A 14,396-nucleotide genomic window follows, 5' to 3' on the forward strand; every position below is an offset into this window, starting at 1 on the left:
TTACGTACTAATCTATAGTGAACAATTTCACACTTCTCACCACATCAAAGATCCTAGGTAGGACCTCTTTTCAAATTTACAATCCTGACAGAGATGGAGTATCCAGTATGCAGATAAACACAGGCTTCCTGTATGGATTTCCTAATCTGTAGAGAACAGTTCCATATTTTTTTTCAGTAAATAAACACAAATAAGTCCATGCTTACCTTGCTCATGGAGTCCTGTGCTGGACTGCAAAGTCACTTTGAACCATAAGGTTGCCGGTTCAAGCTCACCAGTCTCTCCTTGGACACCCTATACAATATACAGTTGCTAAGGGTCGGAATCAACTGGACGGCACTTCACAACCACAGCAATAACCTTGCTTATTGGCTAATCTGCCCCTGAAACCACCCCAACCCCAAATCAAACCATGGTCAAGTAGACCCCAACACACAGCAGCTCAACAGTACAGAGGACAACTGCTCCAGAGATTTTCCGAAGCTGTAATCATCATGGAAGCAGATTCCTCTCAGAGCAGCTGGTGGGTTCGTACCAACATCTTGGTTAGCAGCCAGGTGCTTTAGCCACTGTGCCACCAGGCAGTGAGCTTCCCCTGTATCTGCAATTGTCAAGCATACCTGAGTAAAGGTATCTGGTTGTCAGGAGGATGGTTTCAGAAGAACACTTGTAAGTCAGTATGCAGATCTGTAAACTACCTCATAAAAACTAAACTAAACCCTGAGTTGTTGTTGTTGTTATGTGCCGGTGAGTCGATTCCAACCCATAGCGACCCTGTACAGGGTTTCCAAGGAGCAGCTGGTGAGCTTGAACCACCGACCTTGCAGTTCAAACCGCTTTGCAGTCTGGAGCATTAACCCACAGTGCCACACCAGAGGACAGGAAAAATTCATGGAGTTTAAAATGCCAAGTCCTGTGTTTGGGGATTTTTTTGTTGTTACTGTTTCTAACTTTTTGTTGTGATTTGGATGAGAGTTACAGTGCAAACTGGTTTTCCACTCAACATTTCAGACCCAATTTGATTTGCAGCATTGATGGTAAACCCCACAGGGTAATACCGCTCTTCCCATCTCCTCCCTTTGTTCACCATCCCGTTCATTCTTCTTTCCTATCCCTTCCTACCTTCTAACTTTGTTGTTGTTAAGTGCCATCGAGTCGGTTCTGACCCTTGTTGTTGTTGTTATGCACCATGGAGTCAGTTGTGACTCATAGCGACCCTGTACAGGGTTTCCGAAGCTATAAATCTTTATGAAAACAGAAAGCCTCGTCTTTCTCCCATGGAACAGCTGGTAGTTTCAAACTTCTGACCTTCAGGTTTGCAGCCCGATTCGTAACCACTACGCTACAAGAGCCTTGAATGACTGTATTTAGTCCTGTACATGGAACGAAGGGAACCAGAGGGAAAGTTGTTGTCGTTGTTAAGTGCCAGCTAGTCAGTTTCAACCCATAGCAACCCTGTATAGGATTTACAAGGAACGGCTGGTGAGTTTGAACTGCCTACTTCACAGTTCAAACTGATCTTGTGGTCAAGTGCTCATCCTATACAGAGTTATAAAAACCCACCAAAAAGCCCTGCACCTCACCTAAGGCCTCTGCTGGTAGTTTTGAACTGCTGAGCTTGAGGTTAACAGCCCTATTTGTAACCAAACCACTATGCTACCAGAGCACCTTACTGACCTGATAGGCCTCTCTATAAGGAGCTCTGGTAGCATAGTGGTTTGGTTACGAGTCGAAACTACCAGCTGTTCCACGGGAGAAAGATGAAGCTTTCTGCTCCTGTCAAGATTTACAGCCTCAGAAACCCTGTACAGGGTCGCTATGAGTCGGAACTGACTCCACAGCACATGAGTCATGGTAATGAGTTCCAGACCTGAAGGATAGCTAAAGGTCATGTCCCAGTGTCCACCTCAAGCTCTTTGAATACCACAGGAACTTCTCTTGCAAACAAGGGATATCTTTGACCAAAAGACTGTCTCTGGGTGGTGCAAATGATAAGACACTCAGCAACCTTAAGACCGGAGGCTTGAATCCACCCAGAGACGCATCAGAAGAAAGAGCTGAAAGATTGACCTCCAAAGCATTGCAGCCATTGAAAGTCCTATGGAATTGCAGCTGACTCAACAGCAAGTGATTGATGGTTATCTTAAGAAGAGAGGTACTTGTCCCAGCCATTTGTCACCCCTCCAAAGCAAAACCAGTTGCCAATAACTAGATTTCCACTTAGGGAGACCCCATGTCTGTCAGAATAGATCACCAGGCCTTTTTTCCAAAGTGCTGTTGGGTAAACTCAAAACTCCAACTTTTGGCTAGTCACCGAATGCATTAACCCATTTGCAGAACCAGTGACTCTCTCCAAAGCAAAGGAAAGGGCAGGAGCTGGTGTTATAACTTGTGGTTGTGAGGGGCCTTCCTACCCCCTTCCTACAGTGAAATGGTAGGTTCCAGAAGACCTCCTTCCCTGACTCCTTCTCACTTTGTTAGTCTAGTATGTGTTTAGCCTGGGTTCCGCTGCAGTAGAACCTGAGATAAAGGTTTCTGTGTGAGCAGCTAATATGGGAAAGTGATTCCAGGGTTCCGCTGCAGTAGAATCTGAGATAAAGGTTTCTGTGTGAGCAGCTAATATGGGAAAGTGATTCCAGGGAGGAGGAGTGAGGAGCAGGAAAAGGCAAAGGCAAAGGAAAGTCAAGACAAGAATGCGTTTACATTATCTAGTTGGCCCCCACTCAGATGACTGTAGCTTAATCCCATGGAATCAACTTCTAAGAAATCATGACAAGTGTCTTTGAATCCTCTGCATGAGAAAAGTATATACCCATCACCACCTGTTCCCATGGGTCAAAGGCTGTACCCATGAGGCATAAACTGTCCTTCACTTTGGGGCTGGGTTGTTGGAAACTTGCCAAAGCTTGTGTTGTTGATTGATTGCGATTAAAGTAAGAGGCGAGGGGCCCAAGAGAATTGAAAGTGGTGCAGAGGAAGGATCCAATGCACCCATCAGAAGAATAGCTAACAACAGGGGCCGAGGTGTACAGACACTGTCCTGGAATCCAGTCACTTTGGAGGGACAGATCGTACAGCCCTGGATGGTACCATGGTTAATGCATCATTAGACAGAAGAAGAGAATCCCTTTGACCTGTTGGAATGGCCTACACCCATAGTCTAAGGTTCCATACCTTTTCCATTGTCCCCCTTTCAGAAGAATTAGGCTCTTGAATGCACTCTCTTTGTGCATTAGTAGAATTTCTCATTCTGACCTCTTTCTTGCTTCTGTGTGTACCACCTGCCATCCCCTTCTGACCTGGCCTTGTTCCATGCCCTGGCCTCCTCCTCACCTTCTATGTTCTTCTGTCTTGATCTTCTAATTCATCCTCTCTTTGTATCCACTTTCGTTTAGATTAGACTTCCCTAGGGAAAATCCTACATGCAGAGTAAATGAGATCTGAGAACTTGATGCAAATGCAATATTGATTTTTAAGAAAGATTATGTAAATTGCAGGTAGTCTATTATTTTGCTTGCTGAAATCCCTTTAACGTAATTATGAAGTTGAAGTTCTTTAAATGGGGCAGACCTAAAAGAGTAAACAAATAATGATCAACTCTCGAAGACATGTGATTCTGAAGCATGTGATTGGTGTCACATGCATTGCATTCAGACTCAATGGAGGCTTAGCACCAGAATTTTGGGAGAAAAGTCATTTCTGCTAAACTAACCTCAACTGTCTTTAATTGTGGCCTAGATTCCTGTGCTGCTCATACATTTCTCATGATTTTGTTATAGGCTGAGTCACGTTTAGAGTCCATACCAGTGTTTCTTATGGTTTTTCTTCAAGCAGTATATACGGGATTTCCAATCCCACCAGCCACCACATGGTTATTTCTGGAAGACCATGAGTGGTTTCGCAAGCAAGCATGTCGCTGTTTGTCTCAAGTTATTGTCTCCGCTTTGGTTTCTCGTATAGGCATCCTGTGCCTTCGCAAAGCCACGTGAACATGGCACTTCCCCACTAGCCCACCTCTCACAGGCTCTGGTGCAAATCTGGGGAGGTGGTCCAATGACTCATCTGTGAAGAGTCTTCCTCCCTTCCTTCCCCCAGGAATGTGCCTCTGTTCTTCTGTTGTTGTTCTGGTTAAGTGCCGTCGAGTTGGTTCCGACCCATAGTGACCCTGTATAGGATTTCCAAGGAGCAACTGGTGAGCTTGAACCACTGACCTTGCAGTTCAAATGGCTTTGCAGTCTGACGCATTAGCCCACAGCGCCACCCCAGGACTTCTTCTCTAGCTCCCCTAAAATCTTGGTATGCAAATTAACATCAAATTCAAACTCCAAACTCACTGCCACCGAATGGGTTCTGACTCATAGTGACTCTGTATAGGGTTTTCCAAGGAGTGGCTGGTGGGTTTAAACCACCAAACCTGTGGTTAGTTGTTGTTGTTGTTGTTGCTATGTGCCGTCGAGTTGGTTCCAACCCATAGCAACCCTACATAGGGTTTCCAAGGAACAGCAGGTGAGCTTGAATTGTCACCCTTGCAGTTCAAACGGCTTTTCCATCTGGTGCATTAACTTACAGAACCACACCAGGACTCAGTGCTTGTCCTACAACATTACAGTAAATCTTTGTGGGAGCAGAAAGCCCCATCTTTCTCCTGCAGAACGACTGGTGGGTTTAAACTGCTTATCTTGTAATTAACAGTTCAGTACTTATCCTATAGCTCCACGCCAGGGCTCCTAAACTAATGCCAGGAAGGTCCATTTCAGAAAACATATCAGGACAGACTCCTCCCGTCTGTGTGTCCTGGTCCTCTTCTCCTCAGTGTTCCTTTTCATCATGGGACATGCTGTGAATGACATGCTTCCTTCTGGCCAAGCGTCATGCTCACCAATTTTTCACTGGGTTTACTGGTATCCTCTTCTCCTTTTTGACTTCGGGGAGAATGATTTGTACTGAAAGAGTGAAACATGAGATACTGTTTTTGTTAGAATTTTAAGTTCAAGGACAGGAAAAGAGGGGAAGGTAACTAGCATTTGCAGACATAAGACAAGAAAAGGAAGACTTGGACAGGTCCCTCACTTGCCCAAGCTTAAATTAGTAAAGCCACTTAGCCGTTCCACCTCATATGTGTCAGAAGGGTAACGGTGCTCCGTAGGGTATCTAGTGACTGATTTTTCAGAAGTAGATCTCCAGACCTCTCCTCTGAGATACTTTGGATGAACTTGAACCTCCAACTTTTTGGTGAGCAGCCAAGGACCTTAACTGTTTGCACCACGCAGGGACTCCTACTCATGCTTACTCATCTAATAAAATTTGAGTCAGGCTTTGAATCCAGAACTTTCTAACTGTAAACCCCATGCTCGTTCCAGTACAGTGGCCTGATTCCTGGTTCCTCCGATGCTCCTTTTTCCTGGTTTCCATTGATGAACCCTGGTGTAGTGCGGTAGGATCAGCATTGGCTGCTAACCACAAGGTTGGCAGTTCAAACCCACCAGCTGCTCTCAGAGATGCTGTACAGGATCGCTATGAGTGGAAAACAACTCAATAGCACACAACAACAGCATTGATGTGGTTCAATGAAGCTTTCTGACTCTGCTTTGGTGGTATCTCAGGGACAATCTGAATATAAAATGAAACTCCATTGTGTCTGTGGAGTCTTCATTTTTCTTCCGTAAGTGCGGAGCCCTGAATTCCACCACCTTACCCTCATAGTTCACCGGCAGCTCTCTCACTTAGCGGAAGCCTTTGCTGAGGAAGAAGCAGGACATTGTGCATTTTATTGGCTCCTCAAGTGTCTCAAAAGGAATCACCTCTGACACTGTGCACACTCTCTGTCTTGAATCTCACACTGGAAATTATATTTCTCTGGTTTGCATTGTCTGTATTCTCCTGTGGGTTCTACTGCAGAAAACCAAAACTTGGAAGGAACTTTGAGTCACTTTGACTAACCCTTCCATTTAAAGATGAGGAAATAGAGGTTACTTTACCAGTCCAGGTGTGGCACTGTGGGTTAATGCGCCAGACTGGAAAGTCGTTTGGACTGCAAAGTTAGTGGTTCAAGCTCACCAGCTGCTCCTTGGAAACCCTATACGGAGTTGCTATGGGTTAGAACTGACTCAACGGCACTTTACAAAGACAACCAGTTCAAGATCTCACAGCCTTTCCCTAGACTACACAAATTAGGAGGCAGAACCAAGGAACTCCAGGCTCCCAATTCAAGTGTTTCTGTCTTTATATTTACCAGTTGTGCTTTAAAGATGTGCTCCCACGAGCTAAATCAGGGCTGTGGCGGTCTATTAATAAATACAGTTAATGTCAGAAACTGTCTCCCATATCCGGAACAGATCCATTTCTGAATAGACACATTGTGAACACACAAACCACCACTCCTTTCTGCTGATAACACTGCAAGTCACAATGCATTATCTTCACAAATGCCCAGGTACTTGCTGAGACTTTGAGATGGCCCAAGAAGAGAACCTGGCGGAGTACTAGCTAAACCAGGATGGAGTAATGGCGGTCATCTCCTGGGATGGTGCCACATGCTTCTACGTAAATGTTCAAAAAATTCCTGTTAAAATCTTAATCATCTCCCCAGAGCAACTTAGAACATTCCCCCTATTTTGTTGTTGTTGTTATGTGCCGTGGAGTCGGTTCTGATGCCTAGCGACCCTGTACAGGGTTTCCGAGGCTGTAAATCTTTAGGGAGCAGAAAACCTCCTCTTTCTCTCGCAGAACAGCTGGTAGTTCTGAATTGCTGACCTTGAGGTTAGAAGCCATCTCATAACCACTACGCTCCCAGAGCTCCTTGTTGTTGTTGTTAGGTGCTATCAAGTCAGTTCCTACTACACACAACCCTACACACAACAGAAGGAAACACTGCCCAGTCCTGTCCCTCCTCACATAGCCATGCTGACCTCATTGCTGCTGCCACTGTATCCGTCCATTCTTTTAGCTGACCCTCTACCTCCCTAGCTTAGATCTAAACATATTATACACAGTTTAAGGACACCCCAGGCCCTTGATACATCCTGATGACTAGAGGGAAACTTTTTATTGTTTTGAAAAAGCTGTCTCATTCTACTTGAGAGAGACTGAGAGTGAAGGCTAACCAAACTTCCTTTGCTAACAGTAATACCAAGAATGTACAATGGATAGAGAGAAAGGCACACATGCTGAATAGGTTGTTCTCATTGTTGTGAAGTGCCGTTGAGTTGATTCCGACCCATAGCAACCCTGTATAGAGTTTCCGAGGAGCAGCCGGTGAGCTTGAACCACCAACCTTGCAGTTCAAACGACTTTGCAGTCTGGTGCATTAACTCACAGTGCCACCCCAGGACTCCCGCTGAGTAGGTAGGGGAAAGCAAATGGAAATATACCAAGAACATATATAGGTATGACACAGAGCATTTCTTCATATTGTTTTTATATTTGCTGCAGATTTATCCATGAATGTACTAGAGGATACAGGGGGAAAAGTTATGGAAACCTTGTACACAGTGTCAAACACCTGAGGAAATGTGTCCTTGGGCCTGAGGGTTTAACATTATAGTCTGGTGGAGACATAAAAGTCAATTGGTACAGCAAAGTCCACAAAGACATCTAATTTTGGTGAGTGGTTGCTGTTAAGTGCCATCAGGTTATTGGCCTAAAAAACTCATGAGTGGTCATCTAAGGTATACCTCTTAATCTCTCCCTGTCCAGAGCAAAGACAAGTGAAGAAAATCAAAGATGTATCTTAGGGGTGGGGAATGTCCTGCCCGGGGGCCATATGTTGTTGTTGTTAAGTGCTGTCGAGTCAGTTCTGACCCATAGCGACCCTGTACAGGGTTTCCGAGGGTGTAAATCTCTACGGGAGTAGAAAGCCTCATTTTTCTCCCGTGGAGCAGCTGGTAGTTTCGAACCACTGACCTTAAGGTTCGCAGCCCGATTCCTAACCACTACGCTACCAGAAGGCCCGCAAAATCATTAGGTCTGGCATTGCCAAGGCACCCTCAATTCCAACCATCACTTTAGAAGTGAGTCAATTAAATGTTTAATCAAATAGAGCAGGCTCATTTTTAAGTGGATACTTAAGTATGCTCCGTGAATGATGTTATAAATTTAGGCAGAAAAAACGTTCCCAGAAAAAAGGAACTCTGGCAGCTGTAGTGGTTACAAATCGGGCTGTGAACCTTAAGGTCAGCAGTTGGAAACTACCAGCTGTTTCACAGGAGAAAGATGAGGCTTTCTAAGATTTACAGCCTCAGAAACCCTGTACAGGGTCGCTATGAGTTGGAACCGACTCCACGGCACATAACAATAACAACCTGTGGGTTAATGCACTGGACTGCAAAGTTCCTTTGAACCGCAAGATTGGCAGGTTAAGCTCACCAGTCATTCCTTGGAAACCCTATACAGGGTCACTGTGGGTCAGAACCAACTCAACAACCCCTGATGTGTGTAAACAATTAGTCCAAAGGACAAATGGACCATGGAAACATCAGCTTACCACAACTGACCACTTTAAAAGGGATCAAAATAAGAGGCCCTGGGGAGAGTGGGAAGAAATGTAGGGAAAACCCCATCATCATAAAAAAAAAAAAAAAGACCAGGGTTACTGGTCTATTACAGACTGACAGACCCCCTGAGATTATGGTCTTCAAACACCCTTCAAGCCTGTTACTGAACTGACTTCCCTAGTTCAACTTTCAGCCAAATAATAGACAGGCCTACAAGGTGAATGAGAAGACTAGGGAGGGAGGCAAGAAGGAACAGGAAATAAGGATGAATGAAAACAAGAAAGACAGGAAACCAGACTGCTGTTACATCGGGAGGATTGCAATCAGTCTCAGAAATCACAATGTGTATGAACTGTTGCATCAACTTGCTCTATAAACTTTCACCCAAATCACAATTTAAATCAATCAATAAAAACGCTGATCATTACTGTGAAGTGGTGTTGAGCCGTTTCCAACTCAGCCACCCCGTTTTACATCTTCAAGGTAACTGCTGCCCCCTAGTGTTGTTAAAGAATTAAAGCAAAAAATGTCACCTGGTGGACTCTAAACCCAATTTCACAGTGTTGCAATGAATGATTGGTCTCATCCATCTTGGAGGTAGTTGGGAAAGAGGTATTGTACTGGATTGGTCAGTTGTTTCTTTCAAGGCTCTTGTTCAGTAAGTTCACCCTAAAGTATCTCCATGTTTGTTAACATACTAAAATGATTTCACACTAGTTGACAAAAATCTCTGGAAGCTTCCACTATTATCTCAGAACTGGTCTGTTTCCCACCGTCCCCTGGGCCTTTTCCACCATCCAGTACCTAAAGGAGGGGCCTCCAATACCTTGGCCCAGAACTATGGCTGCAATGTTTGATCCATGCTTGTATCACAGATAAAATATTCTTAATATCAAACTTTAATCGCTCCTTAGCATGTTCATGCTTCTGTTTGTAACTTACTGACATTGACTATGTTCCAAACACACCACCTGCTCCTCAGAAACCCTACACAGGGTCTCTATGAGTCGGAACCGACTTGATGGCACTTAACATTGGAAACTGGAAAAAGTAGCTTTCCCAAAGCCAGACAGCTATGAAGAGGTGTAGCTAAGGTCTGAGCGCATTTCACTTGGCAAATAGCATTATAGGGTAACCTTCATTGTTCTTCCTTCTGCTAGCCCTGGGTGTTAGCCTTCTCTTTGGCTGCAACTGTCTTGAGACCACTAGGTTAATACTAACCAAATTAGATGCCATCCTTAGTGCAGCGGATTCCACAAGCCTGTGAACTAACTCAGTTTTTTCATATGTATTAAAGCAGCATGTATTGTTTGGAACATAGTTGTTAAGTGCCGTCAAGCCAGTATCAAGTCATAGCGACCCAGTATAAGGTTTTTGAGGAGTGGCTGGTGGATTTGAACCACTGACCTTCCGATTCAGGGCATTATCCTGCAACATAATCATCCTCTCCAAAAGGAGGAAAATCACACTTAAGCCATTTGCTGATTATAAAGACTAAAGAAGATAGTCTTCAAAAGTTTTAAGGACAGCCCCTGGTATATAGCATGTTTTCAGTAAATGTTTGCTAACATCTAGATCACAAAATATTAAAGATTTAAAATACATTGACCAATAACCAAAATAAATGTTTCTACCACTTTAATGAATCTAAGAACAAAATCACAGGTCATCACAGCAATTCCACATTTCCAGGGACAGTCAGATGTTAAAACACTGAAAGGGTAAGAGGAACTAGAGCATGAAAAATCTGATGAGAAACCAAAAATGCCTTAGGTCATTCCACACTTACAGCATCCTTGAGTCATTTAGTGGATGCATTTACTATACATGATATATTTACAGACCAGTTTGATCATGTCTAGGTCAGTATTGTAATGGTCTGTCCAGCCAGGTTTCAGGTCATTGTACACTGCTTCATGGATGATCCCTTTGTCCATCAACTGCAGACCTTCCTTTTCCAGGCTCATGGCATGGATCTCTGTGTCATCCTCCTGATCCTGGGACCACAGAACTGGTCAGCATGACACCGGATGATGAAACATTTCAATGTGAAGGTGCTTTGTAGAAAGATGAAAGGCTTCCAAAGAGACAGCTCCTTCCTCTGCTGGCTGTATGTCAGCACATTCCATCAACAGCAGTATTATCACAAATACCTTCTACAGCTTCAAAGTTTTCTTTACAAACCTGAACGCTTCATGGGGTCACACACAGATAGCAGGAGGTACCTTGATTAACTCTTTGCACAAGCACCATCATTCTTGAAGTGCCTTAGTGTAACAGATATCATTACCTTTGCAAAGTAAAAAGTGTTCCACCTGGCCAAAGGACTGAGGTGACCACATCTGTAACAGTTGTTTTAGGAATGTATCATAACCATTAGCCAAACATTCAGGGAAGACTGGAATTAGTCACCCATGTCTGGAGACTTTTCACCTCTCTCTAAAGACAGTATTGATTGTGCTGTACCTCTGTCCACTGTCCATGGGGAATGAAGTGTCTTAGTAACCCTAGCATATAGTCCAAAGGTTCCATTTGGAGTTTCCATGGTTAGGTTGCCATTTTGGAATATGAAAGAAGTAAGGGATAAAATACGTTTGACAAACCAAGGAGAGCCCTTTCTAATGTCTGCTTTATCTACTTAACTCATCACATCAAGACTAGAAAAGAAATAATAAAAAGCAGACACTTAGTTTGTTAGGATTGGGGACATCAGGGTTCAGATGGTCCAAACACCGGAAATCAAATCTCATGCAGAAAAGTAACCTTGACTATTCCTCCATTCCTGAAACCTGAAGTTCATAGATGAGCTATTTTTGTATTTGACCCATTTAAAATGGAGCAAAATTGGCAAATCTGTCTAACTACTTGGTAAATATTTCAAACCTGACATTTTAAAACATATTTCAAATTTTATTTTATGTGAAATAACCTGAATAAAAAAAGAAAATGACTAATCCATGGCATTTATGTTCAACATCTACATGCCACACAGGATAGGGGGGAGGGGGAATTCAGTCTACTTTTTTAGATTCCAACTATATCCATTTACTTCCTCAAAATGTCATTTTCAAAAGAGTTGAGCTATGTTCAAAATTATCTGTTAACACACTTAATACACATCTGAGCATTCAGGGTTACCTCTAAAATATGCGGACTTAGGACACACCTAAAGTCCCACACACAACTCAGCAATTGACAAGGAACTTCACAAAGTTCATGGGAATTGTCCATTATCTTTTCAGTCCAGTTTTCCATGAACTGTTTGGAGCCTGCTCCCATACTCTCTACATTTTTATTTCAAGTCTTTACCTTATAGATTGATGTTTCTATTGTAAAGTATGTAGAATACAGATTTCGGGAAAGTTCCCTTCTCAAAACCATTAGTAATAATCCCACTGTAAACATATGCTATCGCTGGATTTTCTTGAACCACCCAGACCAATTCCCAATTAAAATGAAAGTCATATCATAAAATACATCTTAAAGAAACAGAATTTTTCACTTTCAAATACTTATGGGATCAACAGGATTGCTATTCTTTGGGAGAAATGCTTTTATAAATAAGAATTGCTTGTAATGTATCCATTGATTGCTTTCAGTTATTTTCCTGTTTTTAAGTAATTCTTTTGTAATGTAGTTCCTCATCTCATTTTCTTGGGAAGCTGTTTTTCGAGGTCATTAGTTCATACCCTATTGAAATGATCACAAATTCTGACTAAAAGACATCTGAAATCTTGAGATAACACCTGGACTCCTGGTGTGGCGTTGTGGCTTAATAAGTCAGACTGCAAAGCCATTTGAACTGCAAGATTGGTGGTTCAAGCTCACCAGCCACCCCTTGGGAACCCTATACAGGGTCATTATGGGTTGGAGTCAACTTGACAGCACTTAACAACATGTAAGAAGTGGGAAACAGAATGGTCTTATTTTTTTAGTTTAGAATCTCTCTCTCTTGAGCTTTACCTACTACACTGGAGTCCTGGTGTGGTGCTGTGGGATAATGCACTGGACTGCAAAGTCGGTTTAAGCTGCAAGGTCGGCAGTTCAAGCTCACCAGCCGCTCCTTGGAAATCCTATACAGGGTCACTATGGGTCGGTAGCAACGCAATGGCACTTAACAACAACACCTACCACATTACTTTTGGTAAAAGACAGTTTCTGAAAGGCATTAACTTTTTAAAGGTATACATATTTACAGTTTGTTTTTGTTTTTTTTTTTATTTACATATTTAAACCAAAAGGACCAAAGGTGAATCGACAGATAACTGCATGTTTTAAGGAGAGTTGATGTGACTCTTCACTCCCTTCCTGGTTTGAACACTCCAGAAGATGTTGTGTGACCTAAATCAATCCCCTCTTTGCTCTGCAATTAATGACTGTAACAACATTTATTTCTCCACTTAACCTTTGTGGGCATCATCACTCGCTGTTTCAGTCCATCATTAATCTTGGTGGAAATCTCATTGGTACCACAAAGGCTGTGTGTGTAAATTCCCACACCACACCTCTGCAAATTAAACAAAATGTGCTCTAAGCGTGCCTCCAATTCAAAGACTCTGTCTACATGATTTATGTCCAAACTGGTTTTTGGACTTTGCAGAAACATTACACAGTGAACCGGGGAAGTGCACACAGACACAGGGATCTAGCACAGCCTGGGGCACCCAGCAGCCACTCTGTAATAGGTGCTGAGTAGATCTAAATGGAGGGTTTGTTCCACACTGCCTCGCTCTCATTTAAAAAAACCAAACCTGCTACCACAGCATATGACAGAGGAGGACGGTTCCATGGTGTTTTTAAGACACAGACTGCCCGGCCTTTCTTCTGAAGCTCAAAATGCCAACTGTTTTGCTAGCAGTTAAGCGCTTCACTGTTGGTGCCACCCAGGGACTACAGAAAAGCCAGATATGGAGGCAGGAATCACTGCTTCAGGGGAACGGTGGGCCTTGCCTCTCTACCTATTCTCCTGTTTCAGTTCCTGGTCCCTATCTTTCCTTCCATGAAAAACTGTCTGCAACATCGATGAAGTAAAAGCGAATAAACAAGGGTGTTCTTTCCCTGACCTGGGTTATAAAAGTGGGAACTTGGTGCATTCCTTTAAGAAGAGAGAAACTGGAGACGACAGTCAAAGTCAGAAACACAATAAACAAGGAAAAGTCCTCTAGCCAACAAAACATGCATGTGATGGATTACAAAGTCATTGCACTTTATTTTTATTGCCTATTTAATCTCCAGCATGCTAACTAGCTGTAGAGTCCATAGAGGAAAGAACAGTGAATAGTTTCCCCCCACCACTGCTTCCCCAGGGACTGGCACAGAGACTGGCACGCAGTAGGGGCACAATGAAGTTCACTGAATGAATGAACCAGTGAATGAATACTGTTGTTGTTGGTAAGTACCATGGAGTCAGTTCTGACTCATAGTGACCCTGCACAGGGTTTCCGAGGCTGTAAATCTTTATGGGAGCAGAATGCCTCATTTTTCTCCCGCGAACCGCTGACCCTGAGGTTGGCAGCCCGATTCGTAACCACTACGCTACCAGAATCCTTCAATATTCACAGTGATTCTTCTATTTAGTCTGGGTCAGACAACAAAATGAGTTTCCAGTGAATGGCCTCAAGGGATGGAGGTTATAAATTCACCAGCCCATCCCATTCCCTCAAGACCCAATGAAAGCTCTGTAGTAGAGTGTCATTGACTGCAGAATTCATCCAGAATTGTGGAAAGGGTATCATCCTAGACCTTGTCATCCGTTCCTAGGACTCCATGTGACCTTGGTCACATTTGACCTCTCAGGGTTCTCATATACATAATAAGAAAGTCTGTTCCTGTGTTCCTCTCAACTGATTCAATGAATTCAGTAATACCAGATCTGAAAGACTGAAAAATCCTCTCTAGCCCCAC

Source organism: Chrysochloris asiatica, unplaced genomic scaffold, assembly GCF_000296735.1.
Source record: "Chrysochloris asiatica unplaced genomic scaffold, ChrAsi1.0 scaffold00101, whole genome shotgun sequence".
Lineage (NCBI taxonomy): Eukaryota > Metazoa > Chordata > Mammalia > Afrosoricida > Chrysochloridae > Chrysochloris > Chrysochloris asiatica.